Below are 17,909 nucleotides of genomic sequence, written 5' to 3'. Positions count from 1 at the left end.
CCTGACTGCAGTTGTGGGACAAAGAAGGGGAAGAGAACTGGCCAGAATGTGATCATGACGTTCTGTTGTAGAAGGGGGAAACTTTGTAGGGCCTGATAGTGGGCTTTTGCCTAACACTCGGAAATGAATTGTCTAAGGAGACACGTGTGCTGACAGAGCAAGAGACTTTACTGAGAAAGGGGTGCCTGGGTGGAGAGCAGCAGGGTAAAGGAACCCAGGGGAACTGGCCTGCCACGTGTGGCTTAAATTTCAGGTTTTATGGTAATTGGGTTAGTTTCTAGGTTGTCTCTGGCCAATCATGTTGCTTGGTTCATAGCCTAACTCGGGGTCCTTTTTTGGCATGCATCTCTCAGCCAAGATGGATTCCAGGGAGAAGGACTCTGGGAGGTTGGTCTTCTCTATCGTTGAGCCCCTCCTGAATTCTCCTGGTTAGTTTTTGTCTGAAGCACCAGGTTCCTTATGGGGACCTCTTGTTGGCCAAGGTGGGTGATTTTGGTCAACACTTACCTAACTCCCCTGAGACACTTTATACTCAAGATACTTCTTGGGAATTGAGGCAGAGGTTTCTTTCTTCTGTAACTACTTCCTATTGAGAGTGGGCACCGTCTTATCTAGTAGAGTAGAAATCTCTCTCTGCCTGATCTAAATCTAGGTATTCTGTGTCTAAAACTGACTTCCACCCTTATAGTAACTATTTGGCCTGAAACTGTTGGTCTCTGTCAGAGATAAACCTTGTAAGCAGATGAAACAGGGCCTAACAGGAGGCCTAACAGGATGTTCGTTGCAGGGGGGCCCAGAAAAGTAAGGCAACACTTGGGGTGAGGGCTGCAGAGTGTGTGACTTTCTTCTGATTGGTGGGTGGTGAGGTATGGTGCTTCAGAAATCTTGGGCTCAGCCTGAAGTTACCATCCTCCACTTTGGGGTGTGTGTGTGTGTGGGGGCAGTTTGTCAGAAGAACTCAAAGATACAGTTATGCATGCTCCTAGAGTAGGAACCAGGACCCTGCCCCAAGGCTGTCCCACCACTTGGCTGTTCCTACCCTGTTTCTGCATCCTCTCCCTTCCCTGATTAGCAACTGTTTGAATCTGTGCTTTGGAACTCAGTGAAGGTCAAGGAGCCTGAATGAAACCTGTAACCTACAAACAGGAAACACAGAAAGGATTTGTACTCAGGAGCCCCACAGATTCCTGCTCAGTTTCAGTCCCCTCTTTGATACGTCTCAGTCTTTCAGGGAATGGGACAACAAATAGCAGTGGCAAATTCCTGTTGAAATGGGGCATAGTCTTGTCTCAATTTAGGGACTAGACACTGAATTGGAAATGTTTCTGAGTTCCAGGTACTGGATCTGAGTCTCTTATTATTAAGATCTCAATCCTTTGTTCCACCATTTTGGTGTAACAGACTTAATTAGAAGTAATTAGAGGAGTAAAACCTGGAATAGACAAAATAAATCTCATTCCCTGAGGTATTTAGAAGAATAAGCTTGAAACCCTTTCTGAACCTCGCACCTTTGGGAGACTTGAAACCAGTTGTCTAATTGTACCTAAGTAAGTTTTAACTTCTGATGTAGCATTAACATAACAGGAGCTATTGGCCACTACACATGTATTTCTCCTTTTTGTTAATATCTGATCTAAAGCACTTTCCTTTTTTAGTTACAAGAGGATACCTTGAAACCATAAGGTTGCTGCTACCAGTCACCAGCGGACATTGTTTTGAGAAATGCTGGTGACATCCCACGTCTGACACAGCTCAGAAAACTCAGGTTCTCATCAATACATGGCCTTGTCTGAAATCACGTCCATAATGCCTCCTAGTATTAATAACCTTAAATGTCTCAACCACAGCTACTCCATTTTGACTTTCAGTTTCATTTTTCTCCTTAATTGGCCAAAGCAGATGTCACTGATAACAATTTTAGTGTTATCTAGGTATGAGATGATGTAAGAATTTGGACTCATAAAATCGCTTGAAACTATAACTATCTGAAGGCCTGTTCTGTCCATTTTTCCAGAGCATAGAGCACCTCATCCTTGATCTCCACACTGAACTCCTTTCAGGATGTGTTGAAGGTCAGTGGCCACAGTGCCCAGTGACCTAATTGTTGCAGAGGCAGATGGCAAGTGCCAATTTTCAGTTGGCAGGGCCCCTTCAGGGTCATAAATTCGACCATAGTTTGGGGGGCATTTCCTGACCGTTTTGTCTCGCAGTGCTTGGAATGCTCATGTCCAGGTCTGGTGAAAATTTCACTGGTTGGCCACTCAGTGTGCTCTTACTGGACTAGGCCTTATTAACAGTGGCCAAAAGTCTCTAGACTGCCTTAGTCTCTTATGGTTCAGGAAAATATTCCTTCTTGTTGCTTCTTCCTGTATCTACAGTTATGCTTTTATAATCATTGATCTCACATGGAACTATGTGTCATCATTTTATCAGAGGCTCAGTCACACATTTGAAAATGCAAGAAACAACAGTTTTGTAAAACAGGCAATAAAAAAAAAAAAATAGTACAGCTAGCAATATTAGTTGGAGAAGGCAATGGCAACCCACTCCAGAACTCTTGCCTGGAAAATCCCATGGGCGGAGGAGCCTGGTAGGCTGAGCGACTTCACTTTCACTTTTCACTTTCATGCATTGGAGAAGGAAATGGCAATCCACTCCAGTGTTCTTGCCTGGAGAATCCCAGGGACGGGGGATCCTGGTGGGCTGCTGTCTATGGGGTTGCACAGAGTCGGACACGACTGAAGTGACTTAGCAGCAGTGGCAGCAGCAGTATTACTAAGGTCACAAATTAAAATTTAAGTCAGGAACTTCTATTAGGTGCAGCCCAGTATATCCCAGGGCATCTGATTTAATCTGCTTTGTATCAGTCTTTATCTTCAAGGTAAATTATATACTGGCATTGTCCATAAAGCACCCTGCCTGATTTCCTAGTATTACTAGTCTGGTTATCCCTAGCAGTTTGGTGGTGCGTTGTGTGCATGCTCAGTCGTGTCCAACTCTTTGCGACCCTATGGACTGTAGCCTGCCAGGCTCCTCTGTCCATGGAATTTTCCAAGCAAGAATATTGGAGTGGGTTGCCATTTCCTATTCCAGGGGATCTTCCTGACCTAGGGATCGAACCTACATCTCCCACGTTTCCTTCATTGGCAGGCAGATTTTTTATCACTGCACCACCTCAGAAACCTTTAATTGTTACCAAAATAAGGGAGCCTTTACATTTAAATGACAAATAGATGGGGAAACAGTGGAAACAGTGTCAGACTTTATTTTTTTGGGCTCCAAAATCACTGCGGATGCTGATTGCAGCCATGAAATTAAAAGACGCTTACTCCTTGGAAGGAAAGTTATGACCAACCTAGATAGCATATTAAAAAGCAGAGACATTACTTTGCCAACCAAGGTCCGTCTAGTCAAGGCTATGGTTTTTCCCGTGGTCATGTATGGATGTGAGAATTGGACTGTGAAGAAAGCTGATCGCCGAAGAATTGATGCTTTTGAACTGTGGTGCTGGAGAAGACTGTTGAGAGTCCCTTGGACTGCAAGGAGATCCAACCAGTCCATTCTAAAGGAGATCAATCCTGGGTGTTCATTGGAAGGACTGATGCTAAAGCTGAAACTCCAATACTTTGGCCACTTCATGCGACGAGTTGACTCCCTGGAAAAGAGTCTGATGCTGGGAAGGATTGGGGGCGGGAGGAGAAGGGGACGACAGAGAATGAGATGGCTGGATGGCATCACTGACTCGACGGACATGAGTTTGAGTGAACTCCGGGAGTTGGTGATGGACAGGGAGGCCTGGCGTGCTGTGATTCATGGGGTCGTGGAGAGTCGGACACGACTGAGCGACTGAACTGAACTGAACTGAACCTGATGTTAACCTTCTGGTTGCAGATCATGGAACATCTTATCATCGTCCAAAGATAGATTACTGAGTTAAGCTTCAGAAACAAAGTGTGCCTTTTGAATAATTCAATTAAACTTTGCAGCAGTTTAACATAACAGCAAGGAATTATCTGATAAGTGAATCTTATCAGATTCACTTATTGAATATAGGCCTCAATAAACAGAATTTAGTATATATTGGAACATCTTTTTCTCTAAAATCACCCTCATTTTTATCAAATATAGCCAAATCAGAATTAATTTGTCCTCAAATTAAGTCTGATTCATTGATAAAAGTCCTCCCGAGGCCAGGAAGGCCACACCAAAGGCTTTGTCACAGATTTTGCCTGGTAGATTTAAGTGAATTCCTCCGTTTTTGAGGTCCACAGAATACCTTGAGATTCCTACACCTGTTAGGAGGTTGCCTTCCTAATTTATCTAATGAAGTTGCTAGGAACCTAAGAGTTTCCAGTCTCCAGAGAGCTCAGGTAGAGAGAAAAGAGAAATGTTTTAATTCTGCTTATAAAGGTATAATTTAAGAATTTGTTGTAAGTCATAATTAGTTTGAAAGGGTTTCTTGTTTTTTCGTTAATTTATTTTTGATTGTGCTAGGTCTTATTTGCTGTGCTTGTGATCTCTAGAGCACAGGCTCGGTTGTTGTGGCACATGGGCTTTAGTTGCTCCATGGCATGTAGAGTCCTCTCGGACAAGGGACTGAACCTGTGTCCCCTGCATTGGCAGGCGGATTCTTATCCATTGTATCACCAGAGAAGTCTGAGAGTGTTGCTTTGTATCTGGAAAACAGATTAAAAGCTAATAATGTTTCAGACAGAAACCATAAAAATTATCACCATGTTAATTAGTTTACTCAAACCTATGTAACTAATCCTTTTTGTTAACTTTTTATGAAGCCATCAGATTTTTTTTTATTAGGATTTTTTTCTGTTACCCAGTTCCCCTGTATAATCTGAGATTTATCAGAGTACAATCAGTTCAGTTCAGTTCAGTCGCTCAGTCGTGTCCAACTCTTTGCGACCCCATGAATCACAGCACGCCAGGCCTCCCTGTCCATCACCAACAATAGCTGTCTATAAATGAGAGAAAGACTTAAAAAGTCATGGTTAAACATTTGATCACAATGTAATTGATGAGAGAAACTTAGTTACTGCTGTGATACACATTTTAAAATAACAGCTTAAATCATAACATGATATCAGGACGTTGTGCTAAGCCACTTCAGTCATTTCTGACTCTTTTTGACCCCATGGACTGTAGCCCGCCAGACTCTTCTGTCCATGGGGTTTTCCAGGCAAGAATGCTAGAGTAGGTTGCCATGCCCTCCTCCAGGGGATCGTCCATACCCAGGGATTGAACACACGTCTCTTACATTGGCAGGCGGGTTCTTTACCACTAGCACCACCTGGGAAGCCCGATATCAGGACATACCCAAATTTAAAAAAATTATGCAATTTTTAGAATGTCTATATTAATAATATTTATACATATAGTATATTCTAAGTAGGTTTATCACTCATGTGATAATGCTCTCCATGTAATCTAATATATCAAATACTACTAGTTAAATATTTCTTTCCGAGATGCCTCAGAGACCCTCTAAAATGTCCCAAAGTTAGCTGGAGGTCAAAAGAACTTTAATCAAAATTTAGTATTTGGGAAGTTTGTCAAAAATTTCAAAACACTTGGTCAAGTAAGAGCATAGGTCACTGGGAGATAATATTTATTTCATAACCAAAGTTGCAAGAGATCTCAACAGCAAATACAGGCTGCTTAAAGGCACAGAAACTCACACAACCTGTTATCAAAACAGCATTCAAAGGAAACTTTGTTTTCTTAATAGAGAGTGAAAAGCAAATCTCATCTTGCACCAGCTTGCCTTTAACAACAAAATTCAATAAACTTCAGTCTAAACGTAGCCAATCCTGACCATCCTCAGGATGGTCTGTATCCCCATGGTCTGTATCCCCCATGTTAGTCTGCTCTTCTCTGTACAGAAACAACCAGCTGTAAGACAGACTCACTTTCTTTTCCCCTGCTGCTGCTGCTGCTAAGTTACTTCAGTGGTGTCCGACTCTGTGTGACCCCATAGATGGCAGCCCACCAGGCTCCGCCGTCCCTGGGATTCTCCAGGCAAGAACACTGGAGTGGGTTGCCATTTCCTTCTCCAATGCATGAAAGTGAACAGTGAAAGTAAAGCCGCTCAGTCCTGTCCAACTCGCAGAGACCCCAGGGACTGCAGCCTACCAGGCTTCTCCGTCCATGGGAGTTTCCAGGCAAGAGTACTGGAGTGGGGTGCCAGTGCCTTCTCCGTCTTTTCCCCTAATAAAATGCAATTCCATTCCTCATACCTTGTTCACTGAAAACACACATCCTACTTTCCTACTATATACTGAAATTCTTCCCTAATTACATATTTATAGAGTTCCCAACTCTTAAAAACCTTAATTTCTAGTGAAAACTGAGAAGGTAACCAATTATGATGTCTTCTAAATTAATATTCTGTAGATTGGTGAACATAAATGCCTATGATAGTTTCTAAAAACTTACTTTTTTAAAATAGATATTTTAAAATATTTATTATATTTATAATATAATATAAATGTTTATATATATTTATTATAAAATAAATAGATATTTATTATTTATTTGACTTCTATCAAACCTAGGTACAATAAGGGCATTATACTTTAATTAAAGACTTGTCTGTATTAATTAAATCAACCAACAAGGCTTAATACCAGATACTAATTTAATACTGAATATTTCCCAGTTCTTGTAAACCTGAAATTAATTCTGACCAGTAATTTTCTGTATTTTTGAGAATTTACATAAACACTTAATTTTCTTTAAGCCAATTAAGTAGAGCTCTTTGACAAATTAATTTTGATAATACTGTTTGATAATTTGGATGGTATTTGATAATACCATCCAAAGGTAAGGACATATATATAATGTACACTGACATTTAGACAGATACAACCAGAGAACTCATAGATTCATTTTTTAAACTTAGTCATGAATCAGGTATTACAACATAAAATTCAGTAGCTTCTTTCCTCTTTTTTTTCCCCCTAAGTTTCAAGAATTAGTGATCATCTAGATAAGATAGATAATCCTGAGAGCCATGGTCTCAAGGCACAGGATGAGAAAAGCAAGTTCTCCTAGAAGAATTTGTTCCTGCAAAGTCAGAATTCTGAAAAGATGTTTCATCAAGCTTTCTTTTTCTAACCATATATACAAAAATAACCAGTTCTGGAATTTTAAGAGTTTCACCTAAACCAGTTCTCTGGAGTCTGAAGGATATTGTGGCTACACAGGACTATAATAAAGTATCATCTTAATCTCTTAATAAAATATCTTCTTCTTAGGCTCTTAGGTAAAATCCTTCTAGTCAGACAGCATTCATCTAAGAGGGCTCTGCTGTGGACAGAACCAGACTTTCCCATGTCACAAAGCAGAATGGCCATCATAAATCACAACCCAGGACACAGAGTAGAAAACACACATAGGCACAGTTTTGTAATCAGACAGTTCCTTCATCACAAGATTTCAATCTCTCAGCAAACCTCCTACAGAGACATAAAACTTCAGATCTCAGAAAACCTCCTACAGAGACACAGAACTTCAGTACTGACAAACAGTAAATGGAAATATCTCAGGTTGTCAAAGATTTCAAAGGGAGGAAAGGAGGACAGATTGAAAGAGGGAAGGAGGCGGGACATAAGGCACGGTGGCCTTATGGACTTCTCCTGACACCTACAGATGCCCAGGCATTATAGGAATTTTTCCTGGGCTTATAGGAAGGAAGGATGGGAACTTGGCCCTATCAGAAACCAGATAAGATCATTGGAGTTCTCCGCCCACCAGAGGTGATCAGGCTCTGTCCCTCAGCTCAGGCTGAGGCCCTTCAATCACACTTCTGTGTACAGTATGAGGACAGAAGAAAGGAGGGTAGGATAGGAGGGATTGAAAAGAGAAAAGAGAGAGGGAAGGGAAAAAAGGTCAACAAAGTCTCTTGTTTGTTACCTGGTTGGGGCACTCTGGCCAGTCATCTGCATCAGGGGGAGACCGGGGACAAAAGGGCTCTGGTAGCAGCTGCTGGGTCTGGTTTGTGGGTGAGTGAGCTGGTCCCTGAGTTCCCTAAGTGGTCAGGCTGTCAATCATAGCAAAGGGGTCCCACCAGAGTTGCCTGTTGTTACAGGAAGGGGAACCCCTTCCAGGGCCTGAGAGTGGACTCTTGTCTAACACTCAGAAATGAATTGTTCGAGGAGGCACATCTGCTGACAGAGCAAGAAACTTTATTGGGAGGAGGCATCTGGGTGGAGAGTAGCAGGGTCAGGGAACCTGGAAGAACTGCTCTGCCACGTGCCTCGCGGTCTCAGGTTTTATGGTCATGGGATTAGTTTCCAGGTTGTCTGGCTAATCATCTTGCTTGCCCCATAGTCTGACTCAGGGTCCTTCCTGGTGGCACTTGCATCTCTCAGCCAAAATGGATTCCAGGGAGAAGGACTCTGGGAGATTGGTCATCTCCTTCCTCTTTTGACCCTTCCTGAATTCTCCCAGTTAGTTTTTGGTTGAAGCACCATGGGACCTCCTTTTGTGAGACAGCTTGGGCAAGTGGGCTTGGGCAAGTGGGCTTGGCCAAGGCGGGCGGTTTCGGTCAACAGTTCCCTAACAGTTCCAGGTTCTGTTTAATTTCTGAGCTGCAGTGCCAGATTTAGGCCTGTCTCATGGGTGGGCATTTTAGTAGTTTTTCTATCATATGGGCACCAGCAATGTGTTGGACAAAATATTGAATGCTGGAAATACAAAGAAATAAAATAGTCACTGATCTTGAGCAGCTGCAGAGCCCGGCTAGGGTAGACAGACTGGAAAATAATACAGTTTGGAAAGTAAGACTGTAATAAGAGTATGAATTTTGGACTTCTTACCATTCACTGAAGCCTCGAAGTAGATGGAACCTGTCACTTTGAAATGTATTTGGGGAATGAGTAGTGAACTATGGTTTTGTTTTTATTTTCTCATTCTCCAATTGGAATTGTCGCCAAGTTAGTTATTGTGGAAATACTTACCCATCTGTCACTAGAAATGATCAGAACGATTCTTTTTAGCACCAATAGAATATTAAAAAGCAGAGACATTACTTTGCCAACCAAGGTCTGTCTAGTCAAGGCTATGGTTTTTCCCGTGGTCATGTATGGATGTGAGAGTTGGACTGTGAAGAAAGCTGATCGCCGAAGAATTGATGCTTTTGAACTGTGGTGCTGGAGAAGACTGTTGAGAGTCCCTTGGATTGCAAGGAGATCCAACCAGTCCATTCTAAAGAAGATCAATCCTGGGTGTTCATTGGAAGGACTGATGCTAAAGCTGAAACTCCAATACTTTGGCCACCTCATGCGTCGAGTTGACTCCCTGGAAAAGAGTCTGATGCTAAGAAGAATTGGGGGTGGGAGGAGACGGGGATGACAGAGAATGAGATGGCTGGATGCCATCACCGACTCGATGGACATGAGTTTGAGTGAACTCCGGAAATTGGTGATGGACAGGGAGGCCTGGTGTGCTGTGATTCATAGGGTCGCAAAGAGTCGGACACGACTGAGCGACTGAACTGAACTGAAATAAGCATCAGGCTGCTTACTAAAAATAAGATCTCTTAGTAACATTAGTCTCCTGGCTTAGCCTTTGATTTTCATACCTGAGTTTGGAAGCCTCAATTTTGGTAAAATTAGTAATGATAAGTATTATATTGTATTGACTATGATAACAAAACAAGGGTTTGAATACACACTTATACATTCAGTAGGAGAGGGAATATTTTAACTGGAGATCTAAGCTTCATGGGTTTTAGGGTAGAAAGGGAAGTTACCTTTTGAATCTAGCATCCCAGGTTAGTTACCCACCAGTGTATCCTTCTACAGAATTCTTGCAAAAGATTGCAGAGAAATCTCCCATCAACAAAAAAGCTCCAGGATCTTGGCAGTATTCCTCAGTAGTGGATTGTTGAATTGATCCAGGTCAAGCCTTTTTCTTTTTATTTGACCTAAGACTATAGGGTCACCTTTTGTGCAGTTAATTGAATTGACCCAGCAGATAAGATGTTAGTGGAGAAAAGGGAATCAGAATTTGGTCTAATTTACAGAGGAGAACAGAGTCGTCCAGGGTTAGAGGAGTAAGTCAAAAAAAGGAACATTATCAGGACCTTTACTGATCTGTTCTTTCCCTTTTGTCTGCACTACTTTTTTTTTTTTTTTTTTCATTTGGGCCCCTGCTTAGTTTTAACAGGGAAAATCCAGCACTTACATTCTAAGTGCTTAGGTATACTGAATGATGCAGAAATGGATGCTACACAGTACTGGTCTACAAAAGTGTTGGCCAGTGTCTGGACCAGGTGTGGAAACTAGGTTGTGATATGGAACACTGGTACTATTAGGATGTCCTTCAAATCTAGGCCCAACTCTGTGGAGGAGAGTAAAGCATCTGCCATTTCTTTTCCATGTTATTTTTTCAGCTCACATTTTAAGTCTAGGATAAACAGTTCCAGATCATGGGCAGATAACAGCATCTCATTCTCATAGCTGCCTCAGTTCAGTTCAGTTCAGTCACTCAGTCGTGACCGACTCTCCGCGACCCCGTGAATCACAGCACGCCAGGCCTCCCTGTCCATCATCAACTCCTGGAGATCACTCAAACTCATGTCCATCGAGTCGGTGATGACATCCAGCCATCTCATTCTCTGTCATCCCTGTCTCCTCCCACCCCCAATCCCTCCTAGCATCACACTCTTTTCCAGTGAGTCAACTCGTCGCATGAGGTGGCCAAAGTATTGGAGTTTCAGCTTCAGCATCAGTCCTTCCAATGAACACCCAGGATTGATCTCCTTTAGAATGGACTGGTTGGACCTCCTTGCAGTCCAAGGGACTCTCAAGAGTCTTCTCCAACACCACAGTTCAAAAGCATCAATTCTTCGGCGATCAGCTTTCTTCACAGTCCAACTCTCACACCCATACATGACCATGGGAAAAACCATAGCCTTGACTAGACGGACCTTGGTTGGCAAAGTAATGTCTCTGCTTTTTAATATGCTATCTAGGTTGGTCATAGCTTTCCTTCCAAGAAGTAAACATCTTTTAATTTCATGGCTGCAATCAGCATCTGCAGTGATTTTGGAGCCCCCAAAAATAAAGTCTGACACCGTTTCCACTGTTTCCCCATCTATTTCCCATGAAGTGATGGGACCAGATGCCATGATCTTCGTTTTCTGAATGTTGAGCTTCAAGCCAACCTTTTCACTCTCCTCTTTCACTTTCATCAAGAGGCTTTTGAGTTCCTCTTCACTTTCTGCCATAAGGGTGGTGTCATCTGTGTATCTGAGGTTATTGATATTTCTCCCAGCAATCTTGATTCCAGCTTGTGCTTCTTCCAGCCCAGCGTTCCTCATGATGTACTCTGCATAGAAGTTAAATAAGCAGGGTGACAATATAAAGGACAGAAATGGTATGGACCTAACAGAAGCAGAAGATATTAAGAAGAGGTGGCAAGAATACACAGAAGAACTGTACAAAAAGATCTTCACGACCAAGATAATCACGATGGCATGATCACTCACCTGGAGCCAGACATCTTGGAATGTGAAGTCAAGTGGGCCTTAGAGAGCATCACTACGAATAAAGCTAGTGGAGGTGATGGAATTCCAATTGAGCTGTTTCAAATCCTGAAAGATGATGCTGTGAAAGTGCTGCACTCAATATGCCAGCAAATTTGGAAAACTCAGCAGTGGCCACAGGACTGGAAACGGTCAGTTTTCATTCCAATCCCAAAGAAAGGGAATGCCAAAGAATGCTCAAACTACCGCCCAATTGCACTCATCTCACATGCTAGTAAAGTCATGCTCAAAATTCTCCAAGGCAGGCTTCAGCAATACGTGAACTGTGAACTTCTAGATGTTCAAGCAGGTTTTAGAAAAGGCAGAGGCACCAGAGATCAAATTGCCAACATCCGCTGGATCATGGAGAAAGCAAGAGAGTTCCAGAAAAACATCTATTTCTGCTTCATTGACTATGCCAAAGCCTTTGACTGTGTGGATCACAACAAACTGTGGAACATTCTGAAAGAGATGGGAATACCAGACCACCTGACCTGCCTCTTGAGAAACCTGTGTGCAGGTCAGGAAGCAAGAGTTAGAACTAGACATGGAACAACAGACTGGTTCCAAATAGGAAAAGGAGTATGTCAAGGCTGTATATTGTCACCCTGCTTATTTAACTTATATTCAGAGTACATTGCTGCCTCAGGAGTTTTAATAATCATTATAGTGTCCATTTATTGGGCATATATTTTCCATACCCAATATATCATTCCGTTCTTATGCATTTTATAGATGAGAAGACTGAGTCTTAGAGAAGGACCAGGTTGGTAGGTTAATGATTATATAGTCATAGCAAAAACAACCTTGCTAGGAATTGTTTGCAGAAGATTCTACTGTTATTCCTTTGGTTCTGCCTGAAGATTCCATTTATACTTAGGGATTTACTGACAGAGCTCAGTTTTGTGCCATTGCCAGTAAAAACAAGTCCTTGTCACCTGCTTCCCATCTGATTATCAGACTATTTGCTTAACAATAATTTGATAATATAAGTTAAACTTCTAAACAGTGGAAAGAGTCCTTAGCTCTGGGTTTTTCATTGCATTCATTCATTTTTTTAATTCACCCAACAGATACTTGAGTGCCTTCTTTGTGCCAGGCACTATTCTAGACGCTGGGCATAAGGGAGTGAACAGAAGGAGCTGAGCTGGTGCCTTTATGAAACTTTTGTTCTAGGCTGGGAAGGCAGTAAATTAAAAAGGAGAAAAAAAAATGTGTCCATCCATCCATCTCTATCTGCTGTTAGAGAGAAGTGCTGTGGAGAAAAATAAAGCACCATAAGGGAGATAGAATGTGTCAGGGTTGGATAGGGTAGGAGCAGGGGAGGTTTGTATATATGGTGGTAATAAAGGAAGCTGCTGCTGATGTGATGTTTCGGCTGAGACCTGAAGTAGGTGAGGGGACAAGCTTTGCCTGTATTTGGGGGAAGAGCATTCTGGGCAGAGAAGGCAGCAAGTACAGGGTACCTGAGGCAGGGGTGTGCCTGGTGAGTGGAGAGCCACTGAGCAGAGAGGTTAGCAAATGGAATAGGAGCTGAGGCTGAATCTTGTCTTTCAGATATTCTGGTTGAGATGGGAAGCCATTTCGCTGAATAGCTGCCATTTACTTCCCCAGAGTCACTCCACCCTTTTCTAACCTGCTCTGTAGATGTGCCCCAGGAGACGGACCTGCACTGACAGGCAGCCGCTTTCTGACTTCTGGTTTCATTTGCCCACAGGGAGTATTAGTAGGGGATGCGTGAGAGAGAAGGGTGAGATGGGCCTATGTATTCTCTTCTCAAAGAATTGTGTGGGCGGGACTGTCTCTAGGCTTAAGGTCAATCCCTAATTAAGTGTCTCCTCCATGGAGCCCTCTCTCTCCTTCTCCACTCCTTGTCTTCATCCTTCAGATCTAGAAGGGGGTGAAGTACCCCTCTGCTGCTAGCCCCCGTGTCATGACAGGAATTCGCCTCAGATCACCCACTTTGAATGTGCCATCTGTTTCCTGCCAGAGGTCAGACTGATCTGTAACTGGAGGATTTTGCCGCAATCTTCTGAGCATGTCAGCAGGCCCATTTAGGTCACTGTCAAGAGCAGACTGAGGAGGCCAGCGTGGGTACAAGGAAACCAGTTCGGTGGCTATTGCAATATTGATGGTGGCTTTGCTCAGGGCTGTGGTGGTGGAGGTAATGAGCAGTGCTGAGATTCTGGCTATCTTTTAGAGGTCTCTGTCTTGACAAGCTGTTTTACTGCTTGACAGACTGATGAACTTGATGCTCAGAGGACCTTTTATGACCACAAAGCAAGCTGTTGTTGTATTATTAGTGATTGTCTTCCTTTTTGTGTCACCTGCAGCCACCCGATTGCAAATGTTCCATAATTCAGGTTGGTAGGGTAATACTGGTACAGTCTCAGAGGTAGCAGGCTTACCAAAAACATTTGTTACTGAAGATCTACTTCCATTTCCTTTCAGACAGCCCCTGAACAGAGGCAAAAGCATTCTTCACTTGAAACGGCATTATGTCATTAGACAACATTCAGTCAAGTTACAGTCAATTCTGAGGGAAATCTAGAAGAATTATTTGTTGTTGTTCCATTCCTCGGTTGTGTCCAACTCTTTGCGAACTCATGTACTGCAGCATGCCAGGCTTCTGTCAGTTCCGTTCAGTTCAGTCGCTCAGTTGTGTCCAACTCTTTGCGACCCCGTGAACTGCAGCACACCAGGCCTCCCTGTCCATCACCGACTCCCAGACTCCACCCAAACCCATGTCCATTGAGTTGGTGATGCCATTCAACCATCTCTTCCTCTGTCATCCCCTTCTCCTCCTGCCTTCAGTCTTTCCCAACATCAGGGTCTTTTCAAATGAGTCAGCTCTTCGCATCAGGTGGCCAAAATATTGGAGTTTCAGCTTCAACATCAGTCCTTCCAGTGAACACCCAGGTTGGATATCCTTTAGGATGGACTGGTTGGAGTCCTTGTAGTCTCCTTGCAGTCCAAGGGACTCTCAAGAGTCTTCTCCAATACCACAGTTCAAAAGCATCAGTTCTTGGTGCTCAGTTTTCCTTATAGTCAAACTCTCACATCCATACATGACTACTGGAAAAACCATAGCCTTGACTAGATGGACCTTTGTTGACAGAGTAATATCTCTGCTTTTTAATATACTGTCTAGGTTGGTCATAACTTTCCTTCCAAGGAGTAAGCATCTTTTAATTTCATGGCTTCAGTCACCATCTGTAGTGATTTTGGAGCTCAAAAAAATTAAGTCTGACACTGTTTCCACTGTTTCCCCATCTATTTGCCATGAAGTGATGGGACCGGCTGCCGTGATCTTAGTTTTCTGAATGTTGAGCTTTAAGCCAACTTTTTCACTCTTCTCTTTCACTTTCATCAAGAGGCTCTTTAGTTCTTCTTCGCTTTCTGCCATAATGGTGGTGTCATCTGCATATCTGAGGTTGTTGGTATTTCTCCTGGCAATCTTGATTCCAGCTTGTGCTTCATCCAGCCCAGTGTTTCTCATGATATACTCTGCATATAAGTTAAATAAGCGGGGTGACAATGTACAGCTTCCCTGTCCTTCATCATCTCTTGGAGTTTGCACAAACTCATGTCCATTGAGTTGGTGATGAATTCTTTTCTCTTAGAGAAAAAAAGAATACTCCTGAAGCAATCATAGAATGACGCACAAGACCGTATAATGAAGTGCTCAATTCTGACTGCATTGCGTGAGGTTTCAGAGAGTAGAAGCTCATCTGTTGTGGGCTGAGGGAGTCAGAACAACTTCATGGAGGATGTGGATGGGGTCAGGCTGTAAAGATGGAGTTTGAGGGGCAGCCATGCCAGCTTGAGGAGCCCTTAAGAGGGAAGACTTACCAGGTTGGCTGTGGTAGGGAATTAGGTCAACTGGATGGGGGAGGCTGATCTAATGATAGATGGGGAAGAGGGGAAAGTAGAATGGGATGAAGAGAGCCAGGCCGAAGAGCTGGCTGCAAGTGACAGGCATTGCACTACTGCACATCCTGAAGGAGGGAGCACTGGGAATCCAGGAATAAATCCTGAACTCCTACTGATGACTTGTTTCAAGTTCTCGTCTCTGAAAGATTATTAAATGGAAGTGGAACAAGTTCCTAAAATATGGTAAAACTAACTAGTTTTTTATGTTTCTGATAAAAGGGACCAAAGCTTTGCTTGTTAAATGCTTAGTAGGCTAGTTATGTGAATCAATTTTATTTTATTGAAACTCAGCATATGTCGCTCAACTATAGGAAAGTGCAAATATCAAAATCTCCCAGTTTTCCTTATAAAAACCTCCCTAAAGTGCTTTTTGGAGTATACTTGTATACACATACTTGCAGGAGCTGAAGCTCCTACTTTGGCCACCTGATGGGATAAGCCAACTCATTGGAACAAAGCCTGATGCTGGCTGGGAAAGATTGAGGGCAGGAGGAGAAGGGGATGACAGAGTATGAGATGATTGGATGGTTTCACTGATGCAAGAGACATGAATCTGAGTAAACTCCAGAAGATAGTGAAGGACAGGGAAGCCTGGCTTGCTGCTGTCCAGGGTGTCGCCAAGAATTGGACCCAACTTAGCAATGGCAAGCTACTCCAGTACTCTTGCCTAGAAAATCCCATGGATGGAGGAGCCTGGTGGGCTGCAGTCCGTGGGGTCGCTAAGAGTTGGACACGACTGACTGACTTCACTTTCACTTTTCACTTTCACACATTGGAGAAGGAATTGGCAACCCACTCCAGTGTTCTTGCCTGGAGAAGCCCGGGGACAGGGGAGCCTGGTGGGCTTCCGTCTATGGGGTCACAGAGAGTCGGACACGACTGAAGTGACTTAGCAGCATTAGCAACAGGACAACAACAAAACAAACCAAAAGCCTACTGACAAGATTTGCATTTTAAATTTAGGTATCTATACTATTTAAAATCACAGTATTAAAATCACACTAATTTAGAAATATTGTTCTTTCTCCTCCTCATATTCATAAAACATTGTCTTCAAATTCTTCATATCCATCTTTGACCTTAATGTTTTTATTATTATTGAAGCTGCATCTTAGATCTATGAATATGTTTTTGCAGACCACACTTTTAGTTTTTCGAGATACATCCCTTTTGAATATGGAAAAGAACTGAATATTTTATCACAGGCTACAATTATTATTATTTTACAGTGTGTCCAGTTGGTGCATATCTTTGATCTTCACAATTTAAGCACTTTAATTAGTTAGTTAGTTCAGTTGCTCAGTTGTGTCCGACTCTTTGCGACCCCATGAATCACAGCACGCCAGGCCTCCCTGTCCATCACCAATTCCCGGAGTTCACGCAAACTCATGTCCATCGAGTCGGTGATGCCATCCAGCCATCTCATTCTCTGTCATCCCCTTCTCCTCCCGCCCCCAATCCCTCCCAGCATCAGAGTCTTTTCCAGGGAGTCAACTTGTCGCATGAGGTGGCCAAAGTATTGGAGTTTCAGCTTTAGCATCAGTCCTTCCAATGAACACCCAGGACTGATCTCCTTCAGAATGGACTGGTTGGATCTCCTTGCAGTCCAAGGGACTCTCAAGAGTCTTCTCCAGCACCACAGTTCAAAAGCATCAATTCGGTGCTCAGCTTTCTTCACAGTCCAACTCTCACTTTATTATTTTTTAAAGGGATCTTTGAAAGAGTTTACAGTGGCAGTTTACACATGGAAGTGTGAGCTTATATCCCCAGGCATTAAATCTGTGTTTAATTTGTCTTCTTTCATTGATACCATCAGCTGACCTGTGTATGCAGCCAAAACCAACCTTAACTGGGGTTCTTTTAGGCTGATGTAGCAACCCCAACCGGAGAAGGCAATGGCAAGCCACTCCAGTACTCTTGCCTAGAAAATCCCATGGATGGAGGAGCCTGGTGGGCTGCAGTCCGTGGGGTCGCTAAGGGTTGGACACGACTGAGCGACTTCACTTTCACTTTTCACTTTCACACATTGGAGAAGGAATTGGCAACCCACTCCAGTGTTCTTGCCTGGAGAATCCCAGAGACGGGGGAGCCTGATGGGCTTCCGTCTATGGGGTCACACAGAGTTGGACACGACTGAAGTGACTTAGCAGCAGCAGCAGCAGAAGGCAGCAACTCTGCTTTCTGGAATGGGCCTTCTCTGGGAGAGAGGGGGAGATGTAGGGAGAAGATTAGTGATGATCTATGATATGAAAGTTGGTGCAGCATGAGATTTGCTTTAGATAGAAGCTGTGAAAGAGAAAGTACCAAATATATGAGTTGTTTTTTTTTAACCACTCAGCTATGAATGGAAATTATTCTGTGCTTCCGATTGAACTTCTAGAAAAATTCCATGAGCTCTTTTAAACAGAGCTGTCAAGAATGCAGGCAGATGGCT

The 17,909-nt window shown here is 43.0% G+C and overlaps 1 protein-coding gene across 1 annotated transcript in view; it reads left to right on the top strand.

Annotated features, from left to right (window-relative positions):
* Positions 1–17,909, top strand: part of FNTB (farnesyltransferase, CAAX box, subunit beta) — an 87,129-nt gene that overhangs the window by 610 nt on the left and 68,610 nt on the right. The gene's annotated exons all lie outside the window — the stretch shown is intronic.

The sequence above is a fragment of the Moschus berezovskii genome, chromosome 9 (assembly GCF_049115385.1).
Source record: "Moschus berezovskii isolate FMDL1 chromosome 9, NW_MosBer_1.0, whole genome shotgun sequence".
In the NCBI taxonomy this organism is placed as follows: Eukaryota; Metazoa; Chordata; class Mammalia; order Artiodactyla; family Moschidae; genus Moschus; species Moschus berezovskii.
Note: the sequence above shows the minus strand (reverse complement) of the source record. Positions and strands in the feature narration are given on the sequence as shown.